Source organism: Lepus europaeus, chromosome 9, assembly GCF_033115175.1.
Source record: "Lepus europaeus isolate LE1 chromosome 9, mLepTim1.pri, whole genome shotgun sequence".
Classification (NCBI taxonomy): domain Eukaryota; kingdom Metazoa; phylum Chordata; class Mammalia; order Lagomorpha; family Leporidae; genus Lepus; species Lepus europaeus.
Window position 1 is genome coordinate 56,607,706 of NC_084835.1, and position 17,974 is coordinate 56,625,679.

Genomic DNA, 17,974 nt, shown 5'->3' on the forward strand with positions numbered 1-17,974 from the left:
AATGCACCTAGGAAAGCAGCAGAGGGTGCCCACATACTTGGGCTCCTGCCACCTGCGTGGGTGGCCCGGATGGAGTTCCAGGCTCCTGGCTTCAACCTGGACCACTTTGGGCCATTTCAGCCATTTGGGGAGTGAACCAGCAGATAGAAGTTTCTCTCTCTGTCCCTCTCTCCCTTTCTCTCTCTCTGTCATTCAAATAAATGAATCTCTCTCTCTCCCTCCCCCCCTCTCTCTCTCTCTCTCTCACACACACACACACACACACACACACGGAAGCTCTCCTATACACCCATACACATTCCCCACCAAATACAAATGATTCAGTCTAGATGAGCTCTCCAGCCATGCAGATCATTGGTCTGGGGTCACGGGGGGAGTCTCTCACACTGGTAACCAATCAAGCAATAATGTGTTGTTCACCTGTGAATTCCCAGGGCCTCCAGCACTGTCGGGCTCAGGAGGTGTTTGTGTGGTGAGGACCTGTGGATGAATGAGGCCGACGTTCTCTTTTGTGCCTCGTTTCTGTGCATCTTGTTGCATCTGCCACACTCATTCCACTTGTGTGACAGTATCACACGGACTTATCCTTGTCCAGCCCATGGCCATCTCGGAAGAAGGAGGCGGGGCAGCGGGGACATGTCCCCCATGCCTTTTGGAGGATGCATGCACTGCTTTCTCTTGAACAGAGGGTAGGGGGTGACCACAGCAGGTCTGAAAGGAGCGAAGGCCTGGCAAGGTTCAGGAATGTAGGCCCGAGGGAGAAAGTCCACCCACCCCGAGCAGGCATTTGGCCCCCCGGGGCATATATTTTTTTAACGATTTATTTATTTATTTGAAAGTCAGAGTTACACAGAGAGAGAAGGAAAGGGAGAGGGAGAGGGAGAGGGAGAGGGAGAGGGAGAGGGAGAGGGAGAGGGAGAGGGAGAGGAAGAGGGAGAGAGAGGTCTTCCATCCGCTGGTTCACTCCCCAGTTGGCTGCAATGGCCAGAGCTGCGCTGATCTGGAGCCAGGATCCAAGAGCTTCTTCGGGTATCCCACGTGGGTGCAGAGGCTCAAGAACATGGACCATGTTCTATTGCTTTCCTAGGCCATAGCAGAGAGCTGGATTGGAAATGGAGCAGCCGGGACTCGAACCGTTGCCCATATGGCATGCCGGCACTGGAGGCAACAGCCTTACCTGCTACACCACAGTGCCGGCCCCTCCTGGGGCATCTTTATTTCTAACCATCCTGGTTTGGATGCTGCTGTTTTTGAAACCAAGTCACACCTTACACTACCACGCCTTGGTGATGGGCTATATAACAGCAAAAATTTGGCGTGATTTTTCCCAAAACTGAGGAGCCTTTTGGAGACTAAGATATCCTTTTTCATGTCTGGTCACTTCATGAGATCAGGTGCAGCAATGGGGAGAGAAATCCGGGATCTGAGTGACTGTGTAAGCTGAGAGCCCTGGGCTGCAGGTTGGGCGTCAGCTAAGTCACACTGCAGGTGCCAGGGCTGCTGAGCCTCCCAGCGTGCGGGGATTTGGCAGGAAGCTGGGCACTGTCTTTCCTGGGTATTTCAGTTGCACACCTCAGTTCCGCACATAGAGCAGTCGTTAGAGAGGAAAGGTGGTGGGTATGAGGGCAGGCGTGCAGGAGGCCCTGCCACTTGCTGGGGAGGGGAGAGACCCTGGACAAGTCTCCCAGCATGTGTGAGGTTACCCGGGACTCACTAAGAAAAGAAGTTGAAAATGCACCTGCCCTCAGCAATGCTCTTCTGGAAGTGGGAGCCCTGGGGTTGCGCATTGCTAAGCAAAATTGCAGGAGGCAAGGGCAGTCAGGCAATTGCTCAGGAGCCCTCAGTCTAGACGCGTGTTTCTCCAACTCGATTAAAAGCAAAAGCATCTTTCAGTTCTGGAGCGGACCTTAGTATGTTCACGGTTTCTTACAGAGGCTGTATGAATCTCCATTGACCATGCCTGTGATAGTTAATGGAGCTGTACCCCATGCAGTGGTTTTTAAACTTTTGGGGTTCAAGATCCCTTAAGTATTTGATGGAGGCTGTAGCTCCCTTCCCCTCCTCCCAAAGATGCTTGTAACCCCCCCCCCCAACATTTTGCTAACACTCAGAGGTCCCCCATGCCTGAGGCTGGGAAGCCTCAGCTGGGCAGCCTCCAAGAGCACCTTGTGCTGTTAACCTGGTGCGTGCCGGCCCCACTGCTGTTCCCACTCGCTTGTTGGTGGTTTGCTGTTGCTGGGCTTGGGTGTTTATTTTCCTTGTAAATATAGGAACAAGGGTGATATTCTTTTCTGCTGACTGCAAGTTGATTTTTTTTTCCCTCCAGAGAAAGTGCCCAAAGAAGCCTGTGTTTCTGGGGTTGAGCCCAGGCCTTTCCCAACTGGGCAGGAGGGCACAGCGGAGCTGTTTTATGCAATGCGCTGGGCTGGCAGCAACACCAACACAGCCATGGAAACCAGCCCTGGCCCTTCCATTAGGAGTGTCCTATCTAGACAGGTCCTGAGAACACTGTGACTCTAAGTCATACACAAACACCTTGTCACTACTCAACGTTAAGTTCAGTCATGGTGGATCAGGCATACTCTTTCTTGGGACCATGGTCGCCAATGCTGATCCCCTACCAGTCCACCCCTCAGCCCACTCTGAATGCCTTTTCCATGCAGTGTTTTTTTTTTAAGGTTTATTTTATCATTTATTTGAAAGTCAGAGATACACAGAGAGAGAAGGAGAGGCAGAGAGAGAGAGGTCTTCTATCCACTGGCTCACTCCGTGATTGGCCACAATGGCCAGAGCTGCACTGATCAGAAGCTTCTTCCGGGTCTCCTACCCAGGTGCAGGGGCCCCAGGACTTGGGCCATCTTCCACTGCTATCCCAGGCCATGGCAGAGAGCTGGATGGGAAGTGGAGCAGCCGGGACTTGAACCGGCGCCCATATGGAATGCCGGCACTGCAGGCAGCAGCTTTCCCCGCTATGTCACAGCACCAGCCCCTCCATCCAGTGTTCTACAGATGTTGAATGTGCTGTTTTGTGTAGCTTGTTTACATAAGTGGTATTCAATTATCCATCATGGTCTGCAACATGCATTTTCATATCACACACATCGCTCTTCCTATCTCAGTACACACCGATCTACCTCTATCTTTTTGATGGCTGCAGAGTATCTCACAGCACATATGTAACACTGCAGTTACCTTCCCCCTTCTTGTTGAACACAGTGCTCTTTCCAGTTGTTCATTAGTATGCACAGTACTTTGCTGAGCAAGCTTGTAAATGCATCCTGTCTGCATGGGTGTGTTCCTGGAGCATAATTATTGCATTTTGGAGTACAAATAGCCAGCCTCTGTATATGTGGGTTCTGCTTTGGTGGCTTTAACCAACCATGAATCAAAAACATTCAAGGGGCTGGCATTGTGGTGTGGCAGGTTAGGAGGCTGTTTTGATTCCAGCATCCCATATTGGAGTGCCAATTTGAGTCCCAGCTGCTCCACTTCCAATGCAGCTCTTGCTAATGTACCTGGGAAGGCAGTGGATGATGACCTAAGTGCTTGGGCACCCACTACCCACATGGCAAGACCCAGATAGAGTTCTGGGTTCCTGGCTCCAGCCTGGCACATCTCACTCTGTTGCTGCCATTTGGGGAGTGCAGCAGAGGATGGGAGATCTCTCTTTCTCTCTCTGTCTCTCCCTCTCTCTGTTGTCTGTCTTTCAAATAAACAAATCTTTTAAAAGTTCAAATAAATATTGTATCTGTACTGAGCATATATAGATTATTTTCTTGTCATTATTCCCTAAACAGCAGAGTGTAACAATTATTTACATGGTGTTTACATCACATTAAATATTATAAATGACTTAGAGATTAAAGTTCACGGAAGCATGTGCACAGGTTGTATGCAAATACTGTGCCATTTTGTGTAAGGGACTTGTGCATCTGCAGGTTTGGTTGACTCTATTTTGACACTTTCATACATTCTGCCTGGGTTCTTGTTCCTTCCCCATCTGCAGGCCTAGTGGTCCCTTCCCAGCCCCTTTCCCTGCGCTGGCCATGAAGCTGGCTGAGAGAACGCTCTGCAATGCTCGCCTTCCCCTTTCTCTGACTAATGACAAATTAATAACTGCCAGCTATACTTTCCTTTAAAAGTTATTTTATTTTAAAAAATATTTATTAAAATATAGTGTTCGTGGGGCCGGTGTTGTGGCGTTGTGGGTAAAGCCACCACCTGTGACACCAGCATCCAATATGAGTGCTGGTTCATGCCCCTGGCTGCTCCACTTCTGATCCAGCTCCTGGCTAATGGTCTGGGAAAATCAGTGGAAGACGGCTCAAGTGCGTGGGCTCCTGAACTCATGTGGGCGGCCAGGAAGAAGCTCCTGGCTCCTGGCTTTGGCCTGGCCCAGCGCTGGCCACGGTGTCCATCTGGGGAATGAAATAGCAGATAAAAGATCTACGTGTCTCTCCCTCTCTCTGTGTAATGTCAACTTTCAAAAAAAAAACAACTTAAAAAAAAGAACTTATAGGACACAGCAAAAGCAATGTTAAGAGGAAAGTTTAGGGGCCGGCGCTGTGGCATAGTGGGTAAAGCCGCTGCCTGCAGCATCAGCATCCCATATGGGCGCCAGTTCAAGTCCCGGCTGCTCCACTTCTGCTCCAGCTGTCTGCAATGGCCTGGGAAAGCAGTACAAGATGGCCCAAGTCCTTGGGTTCTTGCATCCTCGTGGAAAACACAAAAGAAGCTCCTAGCTCCTGGCTTCAGATCAGTGCAGCTCCAGCCATTGTGGCCAACTGGGGAATGAACCAGCGGATGGAAGACCTTTCTCTGCCCCCCACCCCCCCGTGTAACTCTTTCAAATAAATAAATAAATCTTTAAGGAAAAAAAAAAAAAGAAAGTAATCCAGGCATAAGGATCACAAGTGTGAAAAAAACCCTCCTCACCTTTGCTGTATTAATTGCTTTAGAGAATCTCTCCTGGCCACTAGCAACAGCACCTACAGGTGCTTTATCTCTCAGTTGATGTAGCAAGTTCCATGAGCCTCACACAGGTTGGGGACAAGGGGTGGAGGTGACGAGGTGATCCAACCCCAGCGGCTCTGACCCTGGGCTGGCTCCCCAGTGGCTGCTCCTGGTCTTTGTGCAGCCGACCTACCCCTTACACCCTCGTCTGGGCTTGGGCCTTTGCCCACCCCTGCCCCCTGCCTCCGCGTTGACCCTGTTGGGGTGGGGTGTCCTTCTCCGGCCCTCCCTGGCGAGCTTCCTCGCCTTGCAGGACTGAGCAGAGAGCAGCTGCTTCGGGTTGGTGTGGAGGCAGCAGACACCTCGGCGGCTCCCTCGTGTTCCAGCTCATCCTGGGATGAGGTGCCCCACCAGGAGGAATGCACCCCGCCGTGCACGCCCAAGGCCCCAACTTTAGCACATTCATGTAACCGGGAATGTTCTCAGCGTCGGCCTGTCCTTCTGGGGTGTGGCAGGCCGAGCTCTGACCACACAAAGGGGACTTGTGTGAAAAGGAGGCAATTTTGACGTTTCAGGGGGAAATATGTTGCAGTAGAAGCAGCGTGTGTTACACGGCTGTGTGGATCAGGAAGCACATTCACCAGGCGATGCCAGAAGGGATTCAATTGGCCAAACTCAGGCAAAGCGAAGCTTTCAGAAACAAGAGCGTGTTGGGACACAGCCTGAATATTCTCCACTTTGTTATTTTTAAATTTATTTAGTTTCATTTTATTTGAAAGGCAGAGAGACAGGAAGATTTTCCATCTGCTGGTTCACTCCCCAAGTTCCCACAACAGCCAAGACTGGGCCAGGCCAAAGCCAGGAGCCAGGAACACAATGTGTCTCCCACATGGCCCTCCCATGTGGTGGGGATCCTGGTATTGGAGACATCATCTGCTGCCCCCCCACCCCGGGTGAGCTTTAGCAGGGTGCTGCATGTGGAATCAGAGCCAGGACTTGAACCCAGGCACTCTGATATGGGATGCAAGCACCCCAGGTAGCGGTTTAGAGATTTATTTTTATTTATTTGAAAGGAAGAAAGAGAGATTGATTCTGTCTACTGGTTCACTCCCCAAAAGGTCATAATGGCCAGAGCTGGGCCAGGCCGAAGTCAGGAGCCAGGAGCTTCATCTGGGTCTTCCATGTGGGTACAGGGGCCGAAGAACTTGGACCATCTTCCACTGCTTTCCCCAGGCCATTACCAGGGAGCTGGATTGGAAATGGAGCAGTTGGGACTTGAACTCACATCCTTATGGGATGCCTGTGTTGCAAACAGCAGCTTATCCCACTATGCCACAACACCGGCCCCCATCTACTTTATTCTTAAATAGCAGCCAGGGTTGGCCCAAGGACAAGCATTTCCTACCTTTTAATGCCTATTTGAAATGATCAGATCCCAAGGATCATGCAAATAGATAATTGCTTAAGAGAGAAAAAACTTAAAAATCCACTAATGAAAGTTGTCTAGGGATTGCGTTCACTGTTGACATACTATGTGCAATTCTTTTCTTTCTTTTCCCTTTTTTTAAGGAATTATTTTATTTATTTGAAAGGCAGAGAGAGAGAGAGAGAGAGAGAAAGGGAGAGACAGAGAAAAAGAGATCTTCCATCTGCTGATTCACTCCCCAATGACCAGAACAACCAGGGCTGGGCCAGCCTGAAGCCAGGAGCCAAGAACTCTATCCTGGTCTCCCATGTGGTGGCAGGGGCCCAAGCACTTGAATTGTCTTCTAGTGCCTTCCCCAGGCAGCTAGATGGGAAGTGGAGCAACTGACACTCAAGCCAGTCATTGATATGAGATAGCAGTATAGCAAGTAGTAGCGTCACCCATGGTGCCACAACACTGACCCCCAATTTTTCTTAAGAAATATTGTCTTCCTAAGTCCATTCACTTCTTTCTATTAAATTGGCAATTTCTGACACTCCCTTGGTAATGGAATGAGATGAGTTGGTCCATAAAATATTACTACAAGTAGAAAGAAAAAAGAGGCTCCCTTCTTGTGCACTTAAGATCAGTCTTGCAATGTTTCTCTTTACCTGTGTAAGTTGGAAGGAGAGATTTAAATAAGGCCTTGTAAAAAGTTCTTAGGCACTGCGAGGAAAGTCTCAGATGAGTCCCCTAGAATGGATGTAGGTATAGGGTGTATTATTTCCACTCCAGAGTCTTGTCTTATACCCGGACCAACATGCCAAGTACAGACACATATAAGGTGCACAAAGTGATAAAATTTATTGAAAAGGTGGGAAAGTCTCTCTCACACACACACACGAGCATGGGTCACCCCACAGAGAAATACCTGTCATGAGTGGGCAGTGGTCCAGGTTGTCCAAAAGGAGGGGTTCGGGGGAGCATCCGAGCAGGACCTCCAGCCATGGTTCGTGGTGGAACACAGAGACAGAGTTGGGGGAGGAGGGTCCTTCCGCTGATGTTGACCCTTGGAGGCATCGCCTCTCCAGGTGTGAAGCCACCTGGGAATTATATGACACCTCCACAAGTTCCATGGGGAGCTCAATATCTATATTTCCATGGCAACCCCCATGAGGTCCCAGATGCAGCAGATGCATCCAGGGAAATGGAGCATTTTGATTGACGAGTCAGAGGATACACTTACACTTGGGGACTTGCGACTTCCAGCTCAGCAGACTTAGCTAGCTGCCTGCCTATCCCACATCAGAATGAGCCAAGGCTGTTTGCAATGCCTAGATTTTTTCTGCCTGACTTTTTACACTTCTTAGGAAACTTCAGCAGTGTTTGTGTTAGTGTGTGGCACTAGGGACAGCAATGGAAAAGGAATTGAACATTTCCCATAACATTTTAAATTTTGTTCCTGTTAATTGAAATTGCACATATGTATTATGAATACAAAATATTAATTGCATTTAATAATTAATTAGCTTAATTAATTATTAAAAATTAATACATTTTAAATTGTAACTGCAATATAAAAGCCAGAACTAAAGATCTTAGAAGAAGACAATAGACTATCTTTGAAACTTAGGGTAGACAAAGATTTCCTGGACATAATCACAAAATCACTAACCACAAAACAAAAAGATAATTTGGATTTCACTCAATTTTTAGATGTTTTTCTCATTTAAAAGAAATGAAGAAATTGAATAGTTTAGCTACAAACTGGAAGAAGTATTTGCAGAAAATATATATGAAAGAGAAATATTTAGAGAGTTCCTACAAAATAACAATGAAAAGATGATAGTCCGAATTAAAACCAGGCAAAAGATTTGGGATAGTCACTTCACACACGGACACACACACACACACACACATGATATAGAAAAGGCCAGCAAACTCATGAAGGATGATCAGCCTAACTAAGCATTCCTGGCCAAGGCAGGTCCAACATCTGAAAGTCAGTAAGATAATTCACCAGGGGCTGGAATTGTGGCATATCAGGTTAAGCTGCTGTCTGGGCGCCAGCATTCCATGTGGGCACTGGTTCAAGTCCCGACTGCTCCACTTCTGATCCAGCTTCCTGCGAATGTGCCTGGGAAAGCAGTGAAAGATGACCCAAGTGCTTGGGCCCCTGAACCCACGTGAGAAACCTGAAAGAAGCTCCTTGGTTTGGATTGGCCCAGCTCCTGACATTGCAGCAATTTGGGGAGTGAACCAGTAGATGGAAGCTCACTCACTCTCTGTCTCTGTCTCTCTCTAACTCTACCTTTCAAATAAATAAAAATAAAAATTAAAAGAAAATCATTCACAATATCAGAAGAAAAAAAAGACACATTGTGTTGTTTTTATATATATTTTAAAACACAATGAGAAAAGAGCAGTGCTTCTGAGTACGTGGAGAGTTTGGGATCCTCAGACATTATGCTGGGAGTGTAACATGACGTGGCACTCTGGAAACCAGCTTGGCAGTTCCTCTAAAAGTTGAACAGAGATACCACAGGGAAACGCATATTCCCACACAAACCTGTACAGGAATGTTCACAACAGCGTTGCTCATAACAGCCCCAAGGAAAAGCCCAAATGTCCATCAGCTGATGAATGGAGAAATACAATGCGACGGATCCATGCCATTAAAGGGGATTAAGCACCGATACAAGCCACAGGCTCAATCAGTCTGGAACACACGCTCAGTGAATAGAGTTGGAAGTGTCCAGAACAGATAACTCCCCAGAACAGGTATTAGAGGTTGCCAGGGCTGGAGAGAGATGGGGAGTAGCTGCCAATGGTTATAGGACTTGGTTGTGGAGTGATAAAAAATACTCTGCCGTAGATGATGGTGATGGTAGCATAACCTGGTGAAGATACTAAACAACGCTGAATTGCACATTTTTAAATTGTGACTTCTGCTGTTTGTGAACTCTATCTCAGTTTTTAAAAATCCCACCATTAACTTGTTACTTACAAGATTAAATGCTTCCTTCCTATGCTTGGGAACCAGGCAAGGATATCTACTCTCACCATTCCTTTTTTTTTTTTTTTTTTTTTTTTGACAGGCAGAGTTAGTGAGACAGTGAGAGAGAGAAGATACAGAGAGAACAGAGAGAAAGGTCTTCCTTCCGTTGGTTCACCCCCTAAATGGTTGTCATGGCCGGCGTGCTGTGCTGATCCGAAGCCAGGAGCCAGGTTCTTCCTCCTGGTCTCCCATGCAGGTGCAGGGCCCAGGGACTTGGGCCATCCTCCACTGCCTTCCCGGGCCACAGTAGAGAGCTGGACTGGAAGAGGAGTGACCAGGACAGAATCCGGCACCCCGACCAGGACTAGAACCCGCGACACCGGTGCTGCAGATGGAGGATTAGCCTAGTGAGCCGTGGCGCCAGCCAGCTCTGACCATTCCTATTTAGCATTCGTCCACAAGGTTCTGGCCAGTGCAACAGGCAAGAAAAAGAAATAAGAGACATCCAGGTTGGAAGGGAAGAAATAACACTTCTTCTATTTGTAACATGATTATTCATACAGAAAATGCAAAGATATTCTTTTTTTTTTTTCCCCACAGGCAGAGTGGATAATGAGAGAGAGAGACAGAGAGAAAGGTCTTCCTTTTTGCCATTGGTTCACCCTCCAATGGCCGCTGCGGCCGGCGCATTGCGCTGATCCGAAGCCAGGAGCCAGGTGCTTCTCCTGGTCTCCCATGGGGTGCAGGGCCCAAGGACTTGGGCCATCCTCCACTGCCTTCCCAGGCCATAGCAGAGAGCTGGACTGGAAGAGGGGCAACCTGGACAGAATCCAGCGCCCCAACAGGGACTAGAACCCGGTGTGCCAGCGCCGCAAGGTGGAGAATTAGCCTGTTAAGCCACGGCGCCGGCTAAAGATATTCTTTTCAACAAATGGGGCTAGGTCATTGGCTATCCATATGGAAAAATGAGCTTTGATCCATACCCTTGTACAATATACAAAATGTACTCAAAATGGATCAAAGACCTAAATGTAAAACATACAGCTATGAAATTTCTAGAAGCTAAAATAGGATATCTATCTATCTATCTATCTAATTTAAGAGGCAGAGAATCAAGGTAGGAGGTACCTTTCTCTGAAGGGAGGACAGAACTTCTACTTTGATTATGGTCTTCCTTCTTCTCATTTGATAATTATACAAATTCATTTTATTTCCACAATTCTTCCATGATATTTATAGATGTCATTTATTTTCAACTATTGTATACTATTTCACTGTCTCAATTTTTTTACATGCCTATTCATTCATTTTCTTATGAAAAGATACTTGGGCCATTTCAACTTTTGAACCCCAATCTTTCCAATCTTCTGTAAAATGTAATATCTACCTGATATGATTTTTCCACAGAGTAAATAAACCAATATATGTAAATTGCTTGAAAAAGTATCTGAAACCTGATAAATCCCACAAAATATTTGCTAAAAAAATTAAGCAGCAGAGAGACAGATGGAGAGGGAGCTCCCATGTACTGGTGTACTGGTTTCCGTCTCTAAATGCTTGCAGTTACTCCTGGATGTAGCAGAAGCCAGGGGCTGGAAACTCGCTCCAAATCTCCTGCTTGGGTTACGGGACCCAGTGCCTTGAGCCACCACAGCTGCCTCCCAGGTTCTGCATTACAGGAAAGTGTAACTGGGAGCCAGAGCTGCCCCCATGAGGCATGGGGGCATCTTTTTTTTTCTTTAGATTTCTTCCCTTATTTGAAAGATGGATACAGAGAGAGAAGGTGAGAGAGAGGAAGATCTTCCACCTGCTGGTTCATTTCCCAAATGGCCTCAACAGCTGGGGCGGGGCCAGGTGGAAGCCAGGAGCCAAGAGCTTCTGTTGGGTCTCCCATATGGGCACAAGGCCCCAAGGACTTGGGCTATCTTCTGCTGCTTTTCCCAGGTGCATTAGCAGGGAGATGGATTGGAAGTGGAGCAGCTGGGACTCAAACCGACACCCACAAGGGATGCCGGCACAATAGGCAGAGGCTTAACCTTATACACTACAACGCTGGCCACCAAGGATGTGGGCATCTTAACTCAAGGCTAAATGCACACCCAGAACGTTAGGTAGATGGCCTTAGGTACTATATTAAAGTCAGGATCCCGGCCGGCGCCGTGCCTTAACAGGCTAATCCTCCGCCTTGCAGCGCCGGCACACCGGGTTCTAGTCCTGGTTGGGGCGCCGGATTCTATCCCGGTTCCCCCTCTTCCAGGCCAGCTCTCTGCTATGGCCCTGGAAGGCAGTGGAGGATGGCCCAAGTGCTTGGGCCTTGCACCCGCATGGGAGACCAGGAGAAGCACCTGGCTCCTGGCTTCGGATCAGTGCGGTGCGCCGGCTGCGGCGGCCATTGGAGGGTGAACCAACGGCAAAAAGGAAGATCTTTCTCTCTGTCTCTCTCTCTCACTGTCTAACTCTGCCTGTCAAAAAAAAAAAAGTCAGGATCCATAAAAGGAGAAATGGATACATTGAGCTTGGTCAAATTAAGGAAGTTTGCTCTTCAGTGTTAGGATAATGAAAGGACAAGGCACAGGTTTGGAGGAAATGTTGCCAATGACTGTGATACACTGACCTCTACCCAATGTATATAAAGAGGTCACAAGCTCTACAAGGAAATCCAATACATAGTGGAGAAAAGATTCTAACAGGTGCAGGACGACGGACTTTCCACCCTGAAACCATGGCCCACTTTGTCCGTAACCTCGTGGAGAAGGACCAGGTTCTGGCAGCTGCTGCTGTGGCTTATGCGGAGCTGGAATGGCCACATTTGGGCCCTCGGCCAAGGTCGAGCTGTTCCTGCACCTCCGACTGAGATCCTATGCTATACAGAGCTAGAAAAAACCAGTGAACAGTGCTCAGACTGGTAGCTTCAAACAGCTCACACTTGAGGATGTTGGGCCTAGTGGTTTGGTGGCCACTGAGGTGCGGATGTGATTTTATATCAGCGAGACCATAGGCAAGTGTGGCATCATTAGATACAATGTTTAAAGACCAAGCTTTTAACATGTTTACATTTGACTTATTTAAATGTTTTGGAACATGTGTGATCAGACTGCTGTCTGCATAAAATGTGTCAAAAAAAAAAAGAGATTTGGATAAATATTTCACTAAATAAGGTAATTCACATGCATTTACAAGAATTCTTATTCTTAGTTACTCAAGCAATGCAAATTAAAAACCTTAATGAGGCGCTGCGGCTCACTATGCTAATCCTCTGCCTGCGGTGCCGGCACTCGAGGTTCTAGTCCTGGTTGGGGCACCAGTTCTGCCCCAGTTGTTCCTCTTCCAGGCCAGCTCTCTGCTATGGCCCGGGAAGGCAGTGGAGGATGGCCCAGGTTCTTGGGCCCTGCACCCGCAGGAGAAGCACCTGGCTCCTGGCTTCGGATTGGCGCAGCGCACCGGCCGTAGCGGCCATTTTGGGGGTGAACCAATGGAAGGAAGACCTTTCTCTCTGTCTCTCTCTCTCACTGTCTAACTCTGCCTGTCAAAACAAACAAACAAACAAACAAACAAAACAAAACAAAAAACCCTTAATGAGTTACCACCTATTAGGATGTGTGTGTGATTTTTGTTTACTGATTTCTCAGTGAGACATATGTTTATCCAAGCCAAAGGGTCTACAGATTTTTTTTTTAAAGATTTATTTTTTTTTATTTGAAAGACAGAGTTACAGAGAGGGGATCTTCCATTCGCTGGTTCACTCCCCAGATGGCTGCAACAGCCGGAGCTGTGCCGAGCCGAAGCCAGGAGCCAGGAGCTTCTTCCAGGTCTCCCAAATGGGTGCAGGAGCCCAAGGACTTGGGTCATCTTCCACTACTTTCCCAGGCCATAACAGAGAGCTGGATTGGAAGAGGAGTAGCCTGGACTAGAATCAGTGCCCATATGGGATGCTGGTGCTTCAGGCCAGGGCTTTAACCCGCTACGCCACAGCGCCGGCCATTGACAAATTCTAATTTTAATTCAAAAATTAAAAATAACCAACAACCAGACAAGTCCAAGTGCTGACAAGGACATAGCATGGCTGGAACTCTTGCAAATTGCCAGTGAGAATGTAAATTGGACAAGAATTGGGCAGTTTCTTGCAAAGGCAAACATCCAATCCTGCACTTTTCTCGGTATTTTCTCAAGTCAAACAAAAACTTGAACTCACACACAAACCTGTATGTGTGCATTTAGAGAGGCTTTATTCACCACGGCCCCAAACTGGATCAGGGTGTGCCTGAACTGGGGACTGGGTGAACACACTGGTACGTCGTCACGTGGTTCATTACTCAGCAGGAAGCAGGAGCAGGTTACCGACCATGCAACACTGTGGATGCACCTTCCTTGCATTATGTGAGCAAAAAAGCCAGGTCCAAAAGCCTATCCACAGTCTAATTCCACAGATAGCTGCCTCTGCATAGGGACGGTCACAGGCTAGGAAGGAAGTGAAGGGACTTTCTAGGGTCACAGAGATTCAGTTAGGGCATTGGTTACAAGGGTTATCGACATTTGTCAAGACTCACACGCTGGGGCTGGTGTGGTGGCACAGCAGCTTAAGCTCCTGCTTGTGATGCCGGAATCCCATATGGGAGCAGCAGTTCAGGTCCCAGCTACTCTGCTTCTGATCCAGCTTCTTGCTAATGGGTCTGGAGGCAGTGAGTGATGGCCTAAGTGTCACCCACGCAGGAGACTTGGATAGAGTTCTAGGCTCTTGGCTTTGGCCTGGTCCAGCCCTACCTGGACCCTATTTGGGGAGTGAACCAGTGGATGGAAGATAACTCTCTCTCTCTCTCTCTCTCTCTCTGCCGCTCTGCCTTTTTTTTTCTTTTCTTTTCTTTCTTTTCTTTTTTCTTTTTGACAGGCAGAGTTAGACAGAGTTAGCCTTAGCAGCCATTTGGGGGGTGAACCAACAGAAGGAAGACCTTTCTCTCTGTCTCTCTGTCTTTCTCTCACTGTCCACTCTACCTGTCAAAAAAAAAAAAAAAAAAGCTGAATCATAGTTCATTGTACAGTAGACCACATTCTCTTTATCCATCCATCCATGGGTGAACACTTGGGTTGCTTCCACATCCTGGCTATTGGGAATAGTGCCATTTTGAAAATACAGCATCATAAATTTTTAAAAAAGATTTATTTATTTATTGTAAAGGCAGACTTACAGAGAGATGGAGAGAGAATAGTGATCTTCCACCCACTTGTTCACTCTCTAGATAGATGCAAAGCCAGGAGCCTGGAACTCCATCTGGGTGTCCCACATGGGTGGCAGGGGCCCAAGCACTCAGACCATCTTCTGCTGCCCTCCTAGGCACATTAGCAGGACATTAGATCAGAAGTGGAGTGTCTGGGGCTTGAACCGGGGCTCATATGGGATGCTGGTGTCTGTAGCAGGTGGTAGATTAACCCCCATGCCACAACACTGGCCCAGCATATTTTTTTTTTAAGTAACATGCCAGGGGAGCACAGATGACTGTCTTACTGTCATTTTGTCCCTTCTGCACTGACCTTGCAGCTGACCAGAGATCCATCAGAGACCAGCACAGGAGCCAGGAACAAGGCCTGAGCCACTGAAGGCCGGCAGGAATCCTGGGCAAGCAAAGGCTAAGCTGTGTGTCTTCCAAGGCTGTGTAGAAACACAGTCGGAGGCTACTCCAAGCCAAAAGACAGCAAAGGTTGCCTCTGGTTTGTGCCCAGGGACAGGACCCTTGGAACAACAGGAGAGGCAGCTCTGATGCGCCATGGTTTGTTTACACAATGCACTGACTCCTGGTCCCATTTGGCTCCTCAAAATGGCCCTGCAGCCCTCGTAGGAGGCAGGGCAGGAAGCCCTGGGGAGAGCTGAGTATCCATGGCAGCCACCAGGAGTCAGCAAACAGCTCTCCCCGGACTGAAACCCAGAGAAAGCTCCAGCTGTGGTCACCGCAGCCCAGAACACTGGCTAGCTCTGCTCTGATCTCCCCTGCCTGGCCCATCTCCTCACATCTTGTCTTGCATGAAAATTCTCTCCCACAGCTGTCGATAAGAGTGTTGGAGATACCCCTGGGTATCTTAATTGAGGTTAATTGGTTTGCAAGCGTGCACATTTCACAAAAGCTTTGGACAGGGCCAAGTTGTGGGGGATGTGGTCCCATGCTTAGCTAAGGTTTTCACAACCTGTCATTGAGATCATGTTGTTTTTGCACATGTGCACACCAGCCCCAAGGCAGAGACAGCTTCCAGTTCCCTGTCCACACAGGACAGGATGGGGTGTGCACATCCCCTCGGCCACAGGCCCCCAGGACAACTCCCTGGAGCTCCTGACTCCAGCTTACCTTCCAGCAGACTCTGGGAGGTACTGGGTGACAGCTCAAGTATTGGGTTCCTGAAACCCATGTGCGAGACCTGGATTGAGTTCCCAGCTCCTGGTCCAGACGAGGCCATTGAAGGCATCTGAAGAATGAATCAGCAGATGAGAGCTCTGTCTCCCTGTCTCTCTGCCTTTCAAATAAATAAATATTTTTAAAAGTATCTATTTCTAATAAATGTTAACTAAGTGCTTACAATATATTTCTAGGTAGAATGGGGTCTTTGTCCTTTTCTCCTAAGTCATTCTTCAAAATCTGGCTTGAACGTAAGTTCTCCTGGGGTACCTTCTGGAATATTCTTCCACCCCAGCATCACACTTCTGCTCTCTGCCACTATACCCTGTCATTGTGTTTGGCGCGACACTGGTCACTGGTGACCTCCTGTATCTGTGTCCCTGCTTGTCCCCCTGTGCTTCAGGTTGTATACTTCCTGGGGACAGAAGCAATGTCTAACAAGTAACCCTGACACCTAGGATCCAACCACAGTAAATATGAAGATGACAGCAAACACCCAATACGAGCACTCGGGCTATAACTGGCAATGCTCACTACAGCAACAGAATCACACAGGCGAGTGGACAGAGTGTAATTGCGTCCATCTTAAACTTAACAAAAACTGATGAAATGGATTCTCCAAGGTCATTGTTTAACCATGAAAAGAAGAAGCAAAACACAAAAAGCAAAAATTAAGTTGCCAAAAATTTGATTAAGCTCTGGATGAACTGCTTTTCTCACATGTTACAAATTGGATTTAAATTTGTCCTTCATAGCCTTACTTTAGCCATGGCCTGTGTGGACATTTTTGGGTTATCCAGGGTGCCACATAACGTAGGCCAGTGGGATTTACTCCGTCATAACTCCTGGCAGCCTAGGCGCATACAATCGTGGATACAGAACAGCACCTCAGCTCAGTTTTGCCTGCTCTCTGGAGACAAACACTCTCATACATGCATGCAGGCTGGGGGCGCCGACACCCGGCAGCTGGCTTCACACGCTGTGCAGCTCACCAGCGCGGGCAGCAGGGGGCGCTCTGGGCAAAGAAGTGCTTTGGAGCTTCGCGGAGCTTTGGAGTGCGGAGGCTTGTGGGGGAACGAGGCTGCTCCTGCAGAGGCCTAGCTCGCCCATGGGTACTGACAGCGTTCCCCGGAGCATGGCAGTGCAAGCTGCACGACCACCCGCCCCCTCATCCCCCTTGCTCCAGCTGCTGGTGGACCTGCCGGCTCTGGGGAGAGCTGCAGGGGGATCAGGGGCAGCTCCTGGGCCTTTGGCTTAGGCATGTGACCTAAGGGGCTTGGGGAGGCCCCTCTGCTCTCCTGCCTGGGGCCGCAGTGGCTGCCTTGCTCAGGAGAGAGAGCAGAACGCCCACGTACGTGAAGGCCCAAACTGACCAAAGGCAGCAGGGCCAAAATGAAACGCCCTTGTCCTGTGTGATGGAGGCTACAGGACAGAACCGGTTTGCCAAGAGGAACACCTTCAGATTCTTCCTCCTCATTAAGCTGAGAGAGAGAGAGAGAGAGAGAGAGAGAGAGAGGGCTCTCACATTGTCTGGTGCAGTAGCTGCCGTGGCCTAGAAACCGCTTCCTACACACGACCCAGTGTATCCTGTTACTGCTCCATGGGGGGAGCTTCTGGGTGCCCCTGTGGGAGCCCGTGGGGTCGGCCCCACCCTGAGGAAGCCCAGAGTGAGCCCCTGCACTTTCAATTGGTCTGGTCTCTCCGTAGCTCTGCCAAGATCGGCTATGACAGCTGATTGAGTTCTGCGAAGACCAGCTTCCCTCCACCAGCTGGGTGGGTGGGTGGGGGGCATCTCCACCATAAGCAAGGCTGCCTGGTAGTGCCGTGATGCAACCATCATTCCTGCCTTCCGGGAGCTGGAGGAGGTTTGCTGCTGCCATGAGGTCAAATCATGCAAAAGGAGACACTGAAAGTTGGGCCCAGGAATGCTAGTTTTATTGTTACACATTTAGATAGTGTCATGCTAACCATCTACATTCTTTTTTTTTTTTTTAAACTGCTACTTATTTATTTGAAAGCAGAGTTGGGGGGGGGGGAGAGAGAGAGAGAAGGAGAAAGAGAGAAGGAGAGACAGGATGGGGGGAGAGGGAGAGAGAGATATCTACTATCCACTGCTTAAGTCCCCAAATGGCTGCAATGGCTGGGACTGGGCCAGGCTGAAGTCAGGAGCTTCTTCCAGGTTTCCCATGTGGGTGTCAGGGGCTCAACACTTGGGTCATCTTCTGCTGGTTTCTCAGA

General features: G+C 48.6%; 1 pseudogene; it reads left to right on the plus strand.

The window, feature by feature from the left end:
- Positions 1 to 12,078: 12,078 nt before the first annotated feature.
- Positions 12,079 to 12,386, plus strand: LOC133766547 (ATP synthase subunit g, mitochondrial-like; annotated as a pseudogene).
- Positions 12,387 to 17,974: the final 5,588 nt, after the last annotated feature.